The sequence below is a fragment of the Cavia porcellus genome, unplaced genomic scaffold (assembly GCF_034190915.1).
Source record: "Cavia porcellus strain 051 isolate PalLab524CR breed Dunkin Hartley unplaced genomic scaffold, mCavPor4.1 scaffold_11, whole genome shotgun sequence".
Lineage (NCBI taxonomy): Eukaryota > Metazoa > Chordata > Mammalia > Rodentia > Caviidae > Cavia > Cavia porcellus.
In genome coordinates, this window is record NW_026947494.1 from 73,646,161 (window position 1) to 73,659,036 (window position 12,876).

The following is a 12,876-nucleotide window of genomic DNA, read 5'->3' on the forward strand; positions in this document are numbered from 1 at the left end:
TTGCCCCCCCCAATCTAAAAACTGAGGGAGTTGGTGGGACCCAGAACTGCACAGTGCACCCTGTGGAGTGAAAAGGGGAGGAATAGTCTAAAAAAGGATAGCAGAAGATATTATTAATAGTGTATCAGGATTTAAAACCCACATTACTCACACCGCTCTGTTTAGATAGATTTATATTCTGTTCCAGTTTGTCTACATGCACTGGATTTGAGGACACAGACAGTATCCCCAAAACAGCAGGATATAGTATGGTAATCATCCTTAGTTTCCTATTAACTTAATCAGAAGCCCTATATAACTTATACTATTTTACCGTAACTGATCTTAGTTGAATCTGATTTGTTAGATTGTTGTTTGATATTGACAGATTTTATTCAAAACTGTTATGATTGATAGTATCTTGTCTGAGAGTATAGGCAACAACACTGAAGATGACAAGATTCACTATGGTACCCATTCTGGTTTGATTATTACCTGTTTTTGAAGTTGTGTACTATCTATAAGGTTTTGTTTTTATTAATATTGTTATGTACTGCTATATTCAATTATACTATGCCTGATGATATAGACAATTCAATTGAAGATAACAAGAGACAACACAGTAACTATTGTAGATCACCTTGTACTATGATTTTATGACTTTTTGTTTCATGTTTTTATAGGAATATGTTTTATCTTGCTTTGTTTTCTTTCTCCCTCTAATATAGAAAGGATAGAAATACATGTGGAGACTCATGCATGCGTAGAACCTATAAACAGTTTACGAGAACTGATCTTATAATGAATGATGAAATGAACAACTACTTTGAAGAAAAAGAGACACTACGGTACCCAGTGCTGATCCCATAGTGTCATGATGTAAAATCCAGCAATACTATTATTCTTTGTTCAGAGAGATTTTAGTCTGCTTTGTTTTGTTTAATCTTAACATATATGAAGGTATGGATAACTGCATGTATGTTTAAACGTATAGGATTGACAACCATATTACTAAGTTTTTGTTGGACAGTTGAACAGAACCGATGGCAGTCTTGCTGTTTGAATGACCACTTGGTATGCTTCACTTTTGTAACTTGAACAACTATTTTAAGAGGACAATATGTAATTATCAACTACTGATTTCTTACTGTTTTGTTTTTTCTTTGAAATTATGTATTATTTCTACCCTTTTTCTGTTTTGTTTTTTCTTTCTTTAAATAAAAATTTTAAAAAATTTAAAAAAATATTAGGGAGATAGGACTATAGTCCTCTTTTCTGGTTGTTTGCTTCCAGGAATGACTTTGGAAGCACTGCTCCTCTTTCAGTTTCATCTAAGAGTGTGAGGAGTAGTGGCATTAGATCTTCTCTAATTTTCTTACAAATTCATCAGTGAATCCATCAAGATGTGGGCTTTTCTTTGTTGCTAAGTTTTTAATTACACCTTCAATCTCCTTGGCTGACACTGAGTTATTTAGAACCTTTACATCTTCCTGATTCAACTTTGGCTCATACATTTCTTCTGTGTTTCCATAAAATAAAGGTTCTTGAAATATATATATTGATGACCTTTTGGATTTCTGCACAGTCCAATATGATTTCACCCTTTTCCTTCCTAATGCAAAATGTGAGTCTTTCTCTCTTTCTTTCTTTTTTTTTTTTTTTTAAGTTTGGCTAAGTGGTTATCAACTTAAATCTGCCAAGGAACCAACTCTTCAATTCAATGATTCTTTATATCATTTTCCTGTTTTTATTGCATTAATTTCTGCTCTAATGTTTGTAATTTCCTTCCTTGTACAGCTTTGAGCTTGACTTACTCTTCTTTATCCAGAAGTGTGAAGTTCAGCATGAAGTTGTTCATTTGAGCTTGGTCTGTTTTCCTCATGTAAGAGTTCACTACCACAAATTTCCCTTGTAAAACTGCTTTCATTGTGTTCCATAAGTTCTGGCATGTTGTATTGGCATTATCATTTGACTGTCGAAGCTGACTAATTTCCTCTTTACTTTCATGTGTGACCCAGTGATTGTTCAGTGATATTTAATTTCCATGTGTTTGTGTAGTTTTGTGATTTCCTTTGCCATTGGTTTCCAATTTCACTGCACTGTGATCTGATAATATACATGGAATAATTTTTTTTACGTGGAATACTTTTAATGCCTTTGCATTTACTTAGGCCTGTTCTGTGACCCAGCGTGTGGCTTATTTTGAAGGCTGTCCCATAAACAGCTGAGAAAAATGTATCTCCTAATGTTGTTTGGTGGAATACTCTGCCAACATCTGTTGGGGACCATGAAATATAAATTGAGTCTAGGGGACGTCCAAGCTTGTCCTGTCCTGCCCTGTCAACCAGATCGGAATGGAGAGATTCTGTGCTGCAGCTTTTCAGTCAGAGTTGGAATCTCTAGAGCTAATGACTCCTGGGACACTCATGGAGCAAGATAAGATCTGCCGAAGGTGGTGAGATGCCTGGGAATACCACAATCTTCTCACTCCCCCATTTATGTCCACCAGAATGCTTTGCTCCCTCTGCACCAGCTTTGGATGCCTCACTGCTTATCTAGTACATCTGACTACAGTCCCCTCACTATTTTCCCCAATGAATACATGCCAGGGTTCTGGGTGTCATGTGGTCTTTTGTCCCCCATAAACAGCTGGTCATCCCAGATCCCTGCCTGCACCTCTGTTTTGTCTCTTGTTCTTTCTTTGTACCATGCACCATAACGTGAGCCAGGAAATCAGGGACTCACTGCAGGCACCCCTGGTAGCTGGTGTCATGGTAAGGGTCTCTGATAGACACCTAAGTGCATTTGTTCACAGGTGTGTTTCAGCTCTGATATTTCTCTGTTTACTTTTTGTCTAGTTGATCTGTCAATTTGTGACCGTCGGGTACCAAAGTCTCCCATTACAATTATTACTTGATTTTTCATGCCAGTTAATATTTGTTTTATATAGTTGGGTGCACTGGTGTTTGCTGCATATATATTTATGGCTATTGTCTCTTCCTCTTGGATTGTTCTCTTTACAAAGATGAAATGACCTTCTTTGTCTCTCTTAATAAGTCTTGCCTTGATATCTACTTGGTTACCTCCTTTTTTTCTGGGTTCCTGTTGCATGGAATATTGTTTTCCATCCTTTGCCTTTCACTCTATGAATTTCTTTTTGAATTAAGTATTTTTCTTTTATGATCCACTCTGCCAGTCTGTTCCTTTTGACTGGTGAATTGAGATCATTAGAGATTAGCATTGATGGTTATAACTGGTATATACTGACTTATCCTTATCATGTTATTTTTCTGTTGGTAGCTCCCCCTTTATCCCTTCCCTCTGTTTAGCTGTTTCACTTGCCTGGTCAGTTCCTTCTGTTGAGGATCATGGAGTTGTAATTCTCATTAGCTCTTTCTAGAATGTCCTTCAAAACATGTCAGAGTGCTAGTTTGGTGGCTGAAATTTCCTCATATTGTTCTTTGTCATGGAAGTATCTTATTTCTCCATCAATTTTGAAATCTAGATTTATGGGGTACATCAATCTGGGTTGCAGACTGTTTTCCTTTAGAACTCAAAATGTTTCACTCCAAGTTCTCCTTGACTTGAGGATTTGTGCTGAGCAGTTAACTGATTCTGATGGGCTTTCCTTTATATGTGGTTTCTTTTCCCTAATAGCTTTTAAGATTCTATTCTTGTGTTGAATTTCTGAAATCTTTACTATGATATACCTGGCTATAAACTTTTTTTTACTGTGACTAACTGGAGTTCTGTTTGTCAAATTCTTTTTCTGTACGAGGGAAGTTTTCTGCCATGATGTCTGTGAACAGATAGATAGATAGATAGATAGATAGATAGATAGATAGATAGATAATCTTCTGTGCTATTTCCACAACAACAAAAAGGAGGGAGAGAAAGAAAAAGAAAAGGAAGAGAAGAGTCCACTTCTAGGTTTGTCTCTGCTGTAGCTGGTAGACAACATGTAGAGACAGAGTCCCAGTCCGTGCCAATCTATCCACACAAGCCAACAAAGCCAGCAGTAGCTTTTTGACCAGGCAGTAGATAATCTCAGTGAGCCTGCACTTGCCATCCAAGACCAGACTCGCTGGCCTCACCACCTTCCAAGCACCTCCAGGGTCTGAGGCCAGCTGGGAGCTGCTCTGAGTTCTGAGCTCAGCTGCCCCCTCTCGTAGATGGCTCCCAGCCAACTGTTCTCTCATGCAGGATGTTACAGAGGCCTCAGCGCTCACCACCGGCTGGTGCAGTTTTTCACATCTGCCGCTCCCTTCCGTTTCTGTGTCTGTCCATGGAAGCCTCCAGGGTTGCCAGGCGTCACCATGTGACTGCAGGTTTGGACCACTTGCCTCCACAGTGAGTCCCGTCTCAGGGAAGAGGCACCACAGGTACCTCCTTCCTCCTCGCTGAAGTTCTGCTCTTCTTTCTCTTTGTGGGCTTCCCTCTTTCTTCTTCATTGAAGTTTCTCCCTTCATTGCTTTGTGGGCTTCAGGGTGTGCTTCAGATTCTTCCAGGGTCCAGGGGACCCACTTCCCCCTCCTTGTCTTCCTCTGATGCTGTATTCCAGCTTCTGGACAGCAACTCTCAGAGGGGCTCTTTCTCTGCTTACCACTCAACCATCTCGGCGCTTATTTTATTAAGAATGTGTTAAATGTGGAAAGCAAGAATACTTTTGAAAGAATAATGGTTTGTGATTTCTTAGGGTTCTTTGTTATAATTGGAACAAGATTTTTGTTTAAAAGGCAACTCTTCAAATAGTACTTACTAATGAGCACTCGTACTCTGAGGCTACAATGACTAGCCAGTACATATTCACTCAACGCTTCCTCCCCTTTGGGGAAGAGTATATTTCCATGCTTTGCTGGCATTGCACTTGTTCATGTTTCTTGCTTTGGACAGAAGAGTTTCAGTGGGAATGATCTAAGCAGAGAACTCAAAAGACATGTTACTAAGCCAACCAGCACCTGAAGGCAAAGCCTTCTCAGCTGACTTATAGACCTGTAGGCAAGAAGTGCGCAAATAAATGCTCGTCTCGCTAAGTGCCTGAGTTGGGGTCATAAATTGTGAGGGATTATTGGGCAGTAACTGACAGTCTAATCATAACTGTGAGTAAAGACCGTTCCCCCGAGAGGAGATAAGATGTCAAACTAGAAAAAGTGAAGCTCTGTCTTAACTTAGACAAGTTAACTCAACTAAAAAATGAGATGTGTTGCAAACCTGAGAGTTTCTCTCTCTCTCTCTCTCTCTCTCTCTCTCTCTCTCTCTCTCACACACACACACACACACACACAATGCATGCCTGCACACACACACGCATGCACACACACAGATACACACACACACACATGCACGCATGCATGCACACACACACACACACACACACACACACACACACACACACACACCTGGTAACAGAAGAATATGGAGAATAGAGAGACAATGAATGTCTAACAGATGTTAGGACAAACAACGCCAAATAGCTAACTGTAACACAGTAAAATGTGCTGGGCCAACTTGATAACACCAAGAAGGGGCCAGTCCACACCTATGGAAGGTCAGTGTCTACGGTGGAGACGAAACGGCTGGAGAAGCCAAATCACCAACAGTTCCACAAATGGATAAGCGCTTATTTTAAGAATAGGGCTCTACCATTAGAAGAAATTTTCTTGGTGGAATCAAAATGATGCTGAAGAAAAACACTAGAAAATAAAAGAAAGAGAAAGCTCCGGTAGAAGGGGCGAGAGAGGAAAGGACCAGGATCATGCAGAAAACTGGCCACCATTTTTAAACTCTACAAGAAATAGAGAGAGAGAGACAGAGAGAGAGAGAGACAGAGAGACAGAGAGAGAGACAGAGACAAAGACAACGACAAAAACAAAGACAGAGACAGACAGGCAGACAAAGAGTGAGAGAGAGGGCTGGAAATATATATATATATATATACATGGAGATAAAGTTGTGGCTTTAGAAAAGTTACCTTGAACATCACCTTCCCCATTTAAAAAGTGCACCAAGAATTTCTCTACCAAGTTTAAATCTAATGAAAAGTTACTTTAAGAAAAAGAGAACCATATCAAAACTGCACTCTTTAACACATAGAGCAGGTCACATATTACTTTCCATTTTAAAATTATCCCAAAATATAATTTAAATAATAGCATATAAAAGAAACATAACCTAGAGACTAAAACTAAACTCGGAAACAAGTAGATACACCTCGGAACAGAAGCAGCAGGTAAGCACAGCGTGTTTCAGAAGTGAAGGCTCAACTGGAAGGAATATAAAGGCAAATCAGCACCACGATATTTCTTAAAAGAAAGGTAAATTTGAAAGAAAGTTATAAAATTGTAAAAATCAAACCTAAATAAAAGATTTTAGTAACTGTTGATAACAGCATATTCATAATCAACAAAACCATAGAAATGACACAACTGCCCATCAGCTGTTGAACAGATAAATGAAATGGAGCATAGCCATACGAGGGAACATTACCCATCAATAAAAAGTGAAGTATGTGTCATGAAAAATTTACCCTAGAAACATACTAGGTAAAAGAACCCAGTCACAAATGACCATGTATTATCTTCTTCCACTTACACGAACAGTAAAGCAGACAGAAAAGATTATTGGCTGCCAAAAACTTGGAGAGCTGAGGGTACTGGGAGATGGTTCATGATGGGTATTGGTTCTTTGAGGCTATTAAAATGTTCCAAAATAGGCTGGGGATTTAGCTCAGTGGCATAAGTGCCTGCCTGGCAAGTCCGCGGTCGTGAGTTTGATCCCTGGTACTGATTAAAAAAAAAAAAAATCAAGTAAAATGTTCCAAATAGACTGTGGCAATATTAACACAATGTTGTAAATATAAGGGGAACCACATGTGATAACTATGAATAATATAGTATGTTAATTATACTTCAATTTAAAAAGTAAATAAATGAAAAAGAATTTGAGAGACATGGAAACCAACACTGAGGACAGGCAAAGAAAATGTGTCATGTTACACTGTGGGGGCCTCCGAAGAAGAGAAGCAAAAACAAAATACTTAAAACTAAAATTCTAGAAAACTCCTGAAATATGTAATAGATTCAGAAATATAAATTAAAACAACCCATCACATTGCTCTCAATATGTATCCAGAACAACTTGACACCAAAAACTATCTTAAGGAAAAAGAAAAAATTGTTTGAATATCTAGACAAAAATATCAAGTAACTGAGGTTAAAAAAAAGTTACCTCCAAACTCTTCTAGAGCAATGCAGGGAAAAATCAAAAAAAACACATTTAAGATGCTGAAGAAAATGTAGGTCAAGGATTTTTACTGGAAGAACATCTGATCTAAAATGCACAGACAAAAATGCCGTCATCCTGCCAATTCTCTTCCTGAGCCCTTCCTGTGGGCTTTACTCTAGCAGAGCTGCACAAGAGCAGTAAAACCTGTTACCCCAAGGTGCCCGGCCTTTGCATGGCCTTCCTTCACCGCTAGTCTCCTCTGGCCTGATGAGAGTGTTTTTGCTTGGCTGGGAGCACGGGATCACACAGAATATCCAGCAGTGTGCTTCAGGGCAGGGACTGGCCACTCCACAGAAAACAACAGTGTGATTACAGTGGAGCTTTGAGTCACATGGAACCAGCTGACCTGCAGCCCAGTCACAAGGACAGTCAGTCAGTCCCTGCCACGTGGTGCAGCCCAGATAGAACTAAACTGTGCATACTGTCGCCCATCAGAGCTAGGAGAGTGTTGCACGTGGACACTAAGGAGAGAGCCCCCATAGGAGCTCCTCTCCATTACTCCCTCGGGCTCTGCCCCATGTGTTTCTCTTCTTAGCTTATTCAATCTACATCCCTTCCCTCCACTAAAACATACAGAAGAGTATGATAGCTGTCTGTGGGGTCTTGGAATCCATGTAGCGGTCATAAAAATGAGTGTGATTGGGGGTCCTTCCAAACTTTCAGTTGGTGTCAGAATTGAGGGGGTTTGTGTGGACAGGTTTCCCCCAGCATCTGTAGTTGGCCAGCCCCCTTCAGACATCAACGTCCATACTGATTGTAAGCGTTACCCATGTGATCTGAATAAAACTAGGGGTAAAGAAAGGAGAGAGGGAGAAATACGATCTGTGATACCACTTTGGTCAATCTAAACACAGTTCTAAAGTGGCAGAGAAATGAAGGGAGCATGTTGGCAACCTATTTACTCTTCTGAGTAAATGTATTGATGAGGGCAGTATTAGTATCATTATTCTATAATGTGAGGTGGGATGCTTTAACAGTAAGTTAGCAATTGTTGGATATTCTGATTCTATAGTCCTTGGGTCACTTAGAACCAGGATTCTTTATGTGAAGACAGATGATATAGAAAAAAATGCTACAAAAGGTATATTCTAGTCTGAATGTGAGTGTGTATGTGTGTGTGTGTGTGTGTGTGTGTGTGTGTGTATACTAGTCCTCCATATCAGTTGGGGAGGCCCATTACCAATGAACCATTACCAATGAATATTCCAAGTCCCTAGAATGTAATCTCAAAATGTCATTTCTGCTAAAAGAAACTGAGACTGTGACATGGAATATAGAAGCGGTATTGGCGGGAATTTATTATATAACAGAGCAAAGAAGGTGTCAAAGGACTTCAGACCAATCTGAAGAAGTTCCTACTGATCAAGTGTTGGACAACAGGAACCTCAAAAATATCAAATTCATCAATATGCCCTATTTTTAAACCCATGAGTTTGCAGTAATATATTCCCTTAACCAAATGGATCATTTTTAATGGAATGATGGTTAAGTTATTATCTTGAGAACTAATACTGAGGGGGAAATAACCTATCATTTATCCTTTTAAATATGAACTATACCACTGGGAAACCACATAGCAAAAGAGGCAACTTGCCTCTTAATTAAAAATGGTCACTACAAGATGATAAAATGTTTGATGTACTAACATATACTTACTTAATGATGTGTCCTCAAAGTATATTAAGCTAACATATAAAGCTATAATTGACAAAATTAAAAATAATAATACACAAATTTGTAATTACACAGGAGATTTTAACATGCCCCAATCAATAACTGATTGGTAAGCAAACAAAAATCATCAAGAACTTAGCACCTCTAAACAGTTAAGCTAAATAGAATGGATAATTCTAGAACATTCTAACCAACAAAAACTTAGAATGTTAGTTTTCTTTTGCTGTGTAACAATTAAGCCAAAATTTAGTAATTTAACAAACATTAATCTTTAATTTCCAGCATTATTTTGCAACTTTCACTGAAGTTTTACATGCTTCTGTTAACCATAATCCTAAGTACTTTATTATTTTTATTCTATTTCATGTTTTTATTTTTAAATTTTTTTATTGATAGTGTATATAGAAACAAGTAATTTCTATCCTGAAAGTGTACTGAATTATTTATTAGGTCAGATAGTTTTTATTGGATTCCTTGGGAAGAATTTTTTTTAAAAAAAACACCAGTGCCCAGGAAAATTATGAAAAATTAAAACTATGGCAGTTAAACCCAGAGCATAGTATTTTAGAAGATTCCCAAATGAATGTAAGTATGGCCAGAACTGAGAACTGCTGGCAGTATTTGAGAATGAATTGCTCTGAAAAGCTCCTATACGTCTCTCAGGAATCTCTCCTCTCTCTTTTGCCTTAGTTCTCTTTATCTGGAATGCAACTCAGCCCTGAATAAATCTGTTCCTCGCTGATGAGTTACTGAAAGTCATTTAATCCCGGGGAACCTTCTCTCCCACAGACGGGGCTTGGTCTACTCTCTCAGGGGCTCCCCTTAATACTCACTTCACGCTCTAATTTTATAATAAACGTGATTTTTACAGAGTGTAATTATGTATCCATTGTCTCCAAATACCACTTGAGCCTTCTAAAGGCAAGAGCCATAACTCATGCATCTTCGCAACCTTTGAGTTTAGCCGAGCCTGGCATATAATAGGTACTGAGCAAAACACTTGAAATTTACTTAGCTATTTTGAAATGTACAATACATTGTTAGTGATTACAGTCGCTAACGACTAGATAGGTGGAAGGATGGATCGATAGATGGACAGACGGATTAGTGAATAGCTCAGTCTTCTTAATGGTAGATGTGTCTACCTACAGTAAGAGCATAGAGCGAAGTCAGCATGTTGAAAAGAGGAGAATTTGGGGAACTGTGACTGCAAGGCATCAAGAGACAAATCAAACACTGCAAATTCAGGAAATAATTTTCTTTACTGTAGCTAAAACATTGGTTTAAGCCTGAAGTCCATTCTGTACGAAAAGTACTTTGGGTAGTGTAGGGCTGAAAGTATTGAGCAAAGACCCAAAGACAATTTACTAACAGTTGCAATGAATTATCAACCCTTTACACCTTAGTGTAAACAAAAGCTTTAAAAGTAGGAGAAGGGCGCCACCTACTGAGAAAATGGAGCTTAACAGCGCTGAGCAAATTCAGAGATTTCCCATTTTAAAATTATTCCTACGTCTTGTCCTAGTTTTCTGCTCTGTACCCCGCATATATTATTATTTTTATAACTTTTAAAGCATTTACATTTTAAAAGTTTAACATACCAATCAATACTCATGTCTGATAATAAATATATCACATTCTGTTCATATTTTCCTTAAAATTTATAATCTTCTTGTTCTAAACAATTTAAAATTTTTAAAAAATAAAACAGTGGGTAACACAGCTTCATTATTATTCTCTCTAAAACAAAATTACTGCTTGTTTGGTTGATACATTTATGGGAAAAGAAGAATTTTTCACCCAAATATGAAGTTCAGAGATTTATAAAGCAAAATGCAAGCAATGTTCAATTAAATGCAATCTTAGAACTTTTGTCCAAAAAGCACGACCAGCTTTGTGTTGGATGTGGTGAAGCAGATAAAATCACCATCTCAGACCAATAGGTTTTCAGTCTAGGCAGGGAAAAAAAAATCAGAATGCCTCGCAAAACATACTCTCTAATTCCGATGGGTACAGAATGAGCACTACTTCCCTGTTCTCAAGAGACTTACCTGGTACTCAGACAGGGAGTTGAACCAAACACACAGAGCTTGCTTTGTGACACCCTCGCTGAGTCCCTCTTAAAAGTCCAAACATATGAGGAAAGAGCATTTATCGAGCACTGTCTGTATGCAGTCTCTATGCCACTGAATCACTTAATCATAAGTGATTATAGGGGACTTCTTCATTATTGGGGAACTTCTAATTTTAATCAGTATGACTTTTAATTTAAAATCATGATGTTGTCACAATTTATAGAGTAAACAATTTGATGTTTTGGGGGCGCCTGCATCCGCCTCCCCGTGTGTCTGGAGAACTGTGGATACCTCAGCAAGCAGGGGAGGATCGCAGGTTCCAGAGGCCCCGCGGCCTGATGTAAGTGCCCAGCGCACTTTGCCCAAAGCCCAGACTGTTCGGGACCCTCCAGGCTTCCGGGTGCAGTGAAGTGGAGAAGTGGGTTTGAGGCCTCTACATCCGCCTCCCCATTCTGGCGGCACTTGGAGAACTGTGGAGCTTCCAACAAGCAGGTGGGCGCACAGTGTCACTGAAGCCCAGCTTATCTGGAACTATGGAGTTCTAAACAGGCAGAAGAGGGCCATTGGTTCTGCAGGCCCAGTGGCTTGGGGTAACGGGGTGCCAGAGTCTCAGGAGCTGCAAACATAGAAGGGGATTTCCAACAGACCCTGAGGAAGCTTTCAAATAACACCTGAAAAACAGAAATATAGGGAAATGACACAACGAAGGACCAAATTACAACCTCAAACTTCCAGCCCATCTCAAGTAACCATAGGAGCAATGTATGTAGAAGAAAATATATGCCATTCGCCTCAAATATCGGACACAATAGCTACTGAAATTAACAAGCAACTCCAGGAAGCTTTAAAGAAATTAAAACTCGAAATAATCTCCCAGGTAAAAGAAGAAATGATAACAGAAATAAAAGACATTCTGAATATATCTAAAGAAAACACAGTTTAAAAATTGGAGGAACTAAACAAAAAGATAGAATCCCTAGATGAGCAATATAAGAAACAAACAGAATACATAATGCAGATGCACAGAGATATACAGGAAATAAAAAACTCCACTGAAAGTTGTAAAAACCGCCTTAATGAAAGTGAAGATAGAATTTCAGACCTTGAAGACAGGATTGCAGCTAGTGAACTGGAAAGGAAAGATCTTTTAAAAATAACAAGGAATCAGGAAACAACAATTCAACAACTGCAAGACGATGTAAAGAAAAATAACATAAGAATGATAGGGATTAATGAAAAAGAAGGAGACAACATAAAGGATGTCAAGAGGATATTTAGAGAGGTAATAGCTGAAAAATTCCCAAGCATGAGATCAGAAACCGACATCAGGATCAGTGAAGCATATAGAACTCCAAATAGTCATAAACAAAATAAAACTACACCCAGACATATAATAATCACCATCCCAGAAATCCAACACAAAAATAGATTATTAAAAGCTGTCAGAGAGAAAAGACAGATCACTTATAAAGGAAAACCTATCAGAATCACAGCAGACTTCTCAGCACAAACAATAAAGTCAAGAAGAGCATGGAGTGAAGTATTCCAGATCCTAAAGCAAAATGATTTCCAAACTAGACTGATGTATCCTGCAAAACTATCATTCAAAATTGATGGTGAAATACGATACTTCCATGACAAAGAACAGCTGAAGAACTTCATGAACACCAAACCAACCCTGCAAAAAATATTGAAAGACAGTTTAGATACACAAAGGAAAAAAAACACTAAGCAAAGCAGATAATTAAACCGAACAGAAAGATAAAGATGCAACAGCAGAGAGATAAGATTCCTACAATTAACCAGCATTTAACAGTAATAACCATTAATGTAAATGGTCTCAATGCACCAATCAAAAGAAACA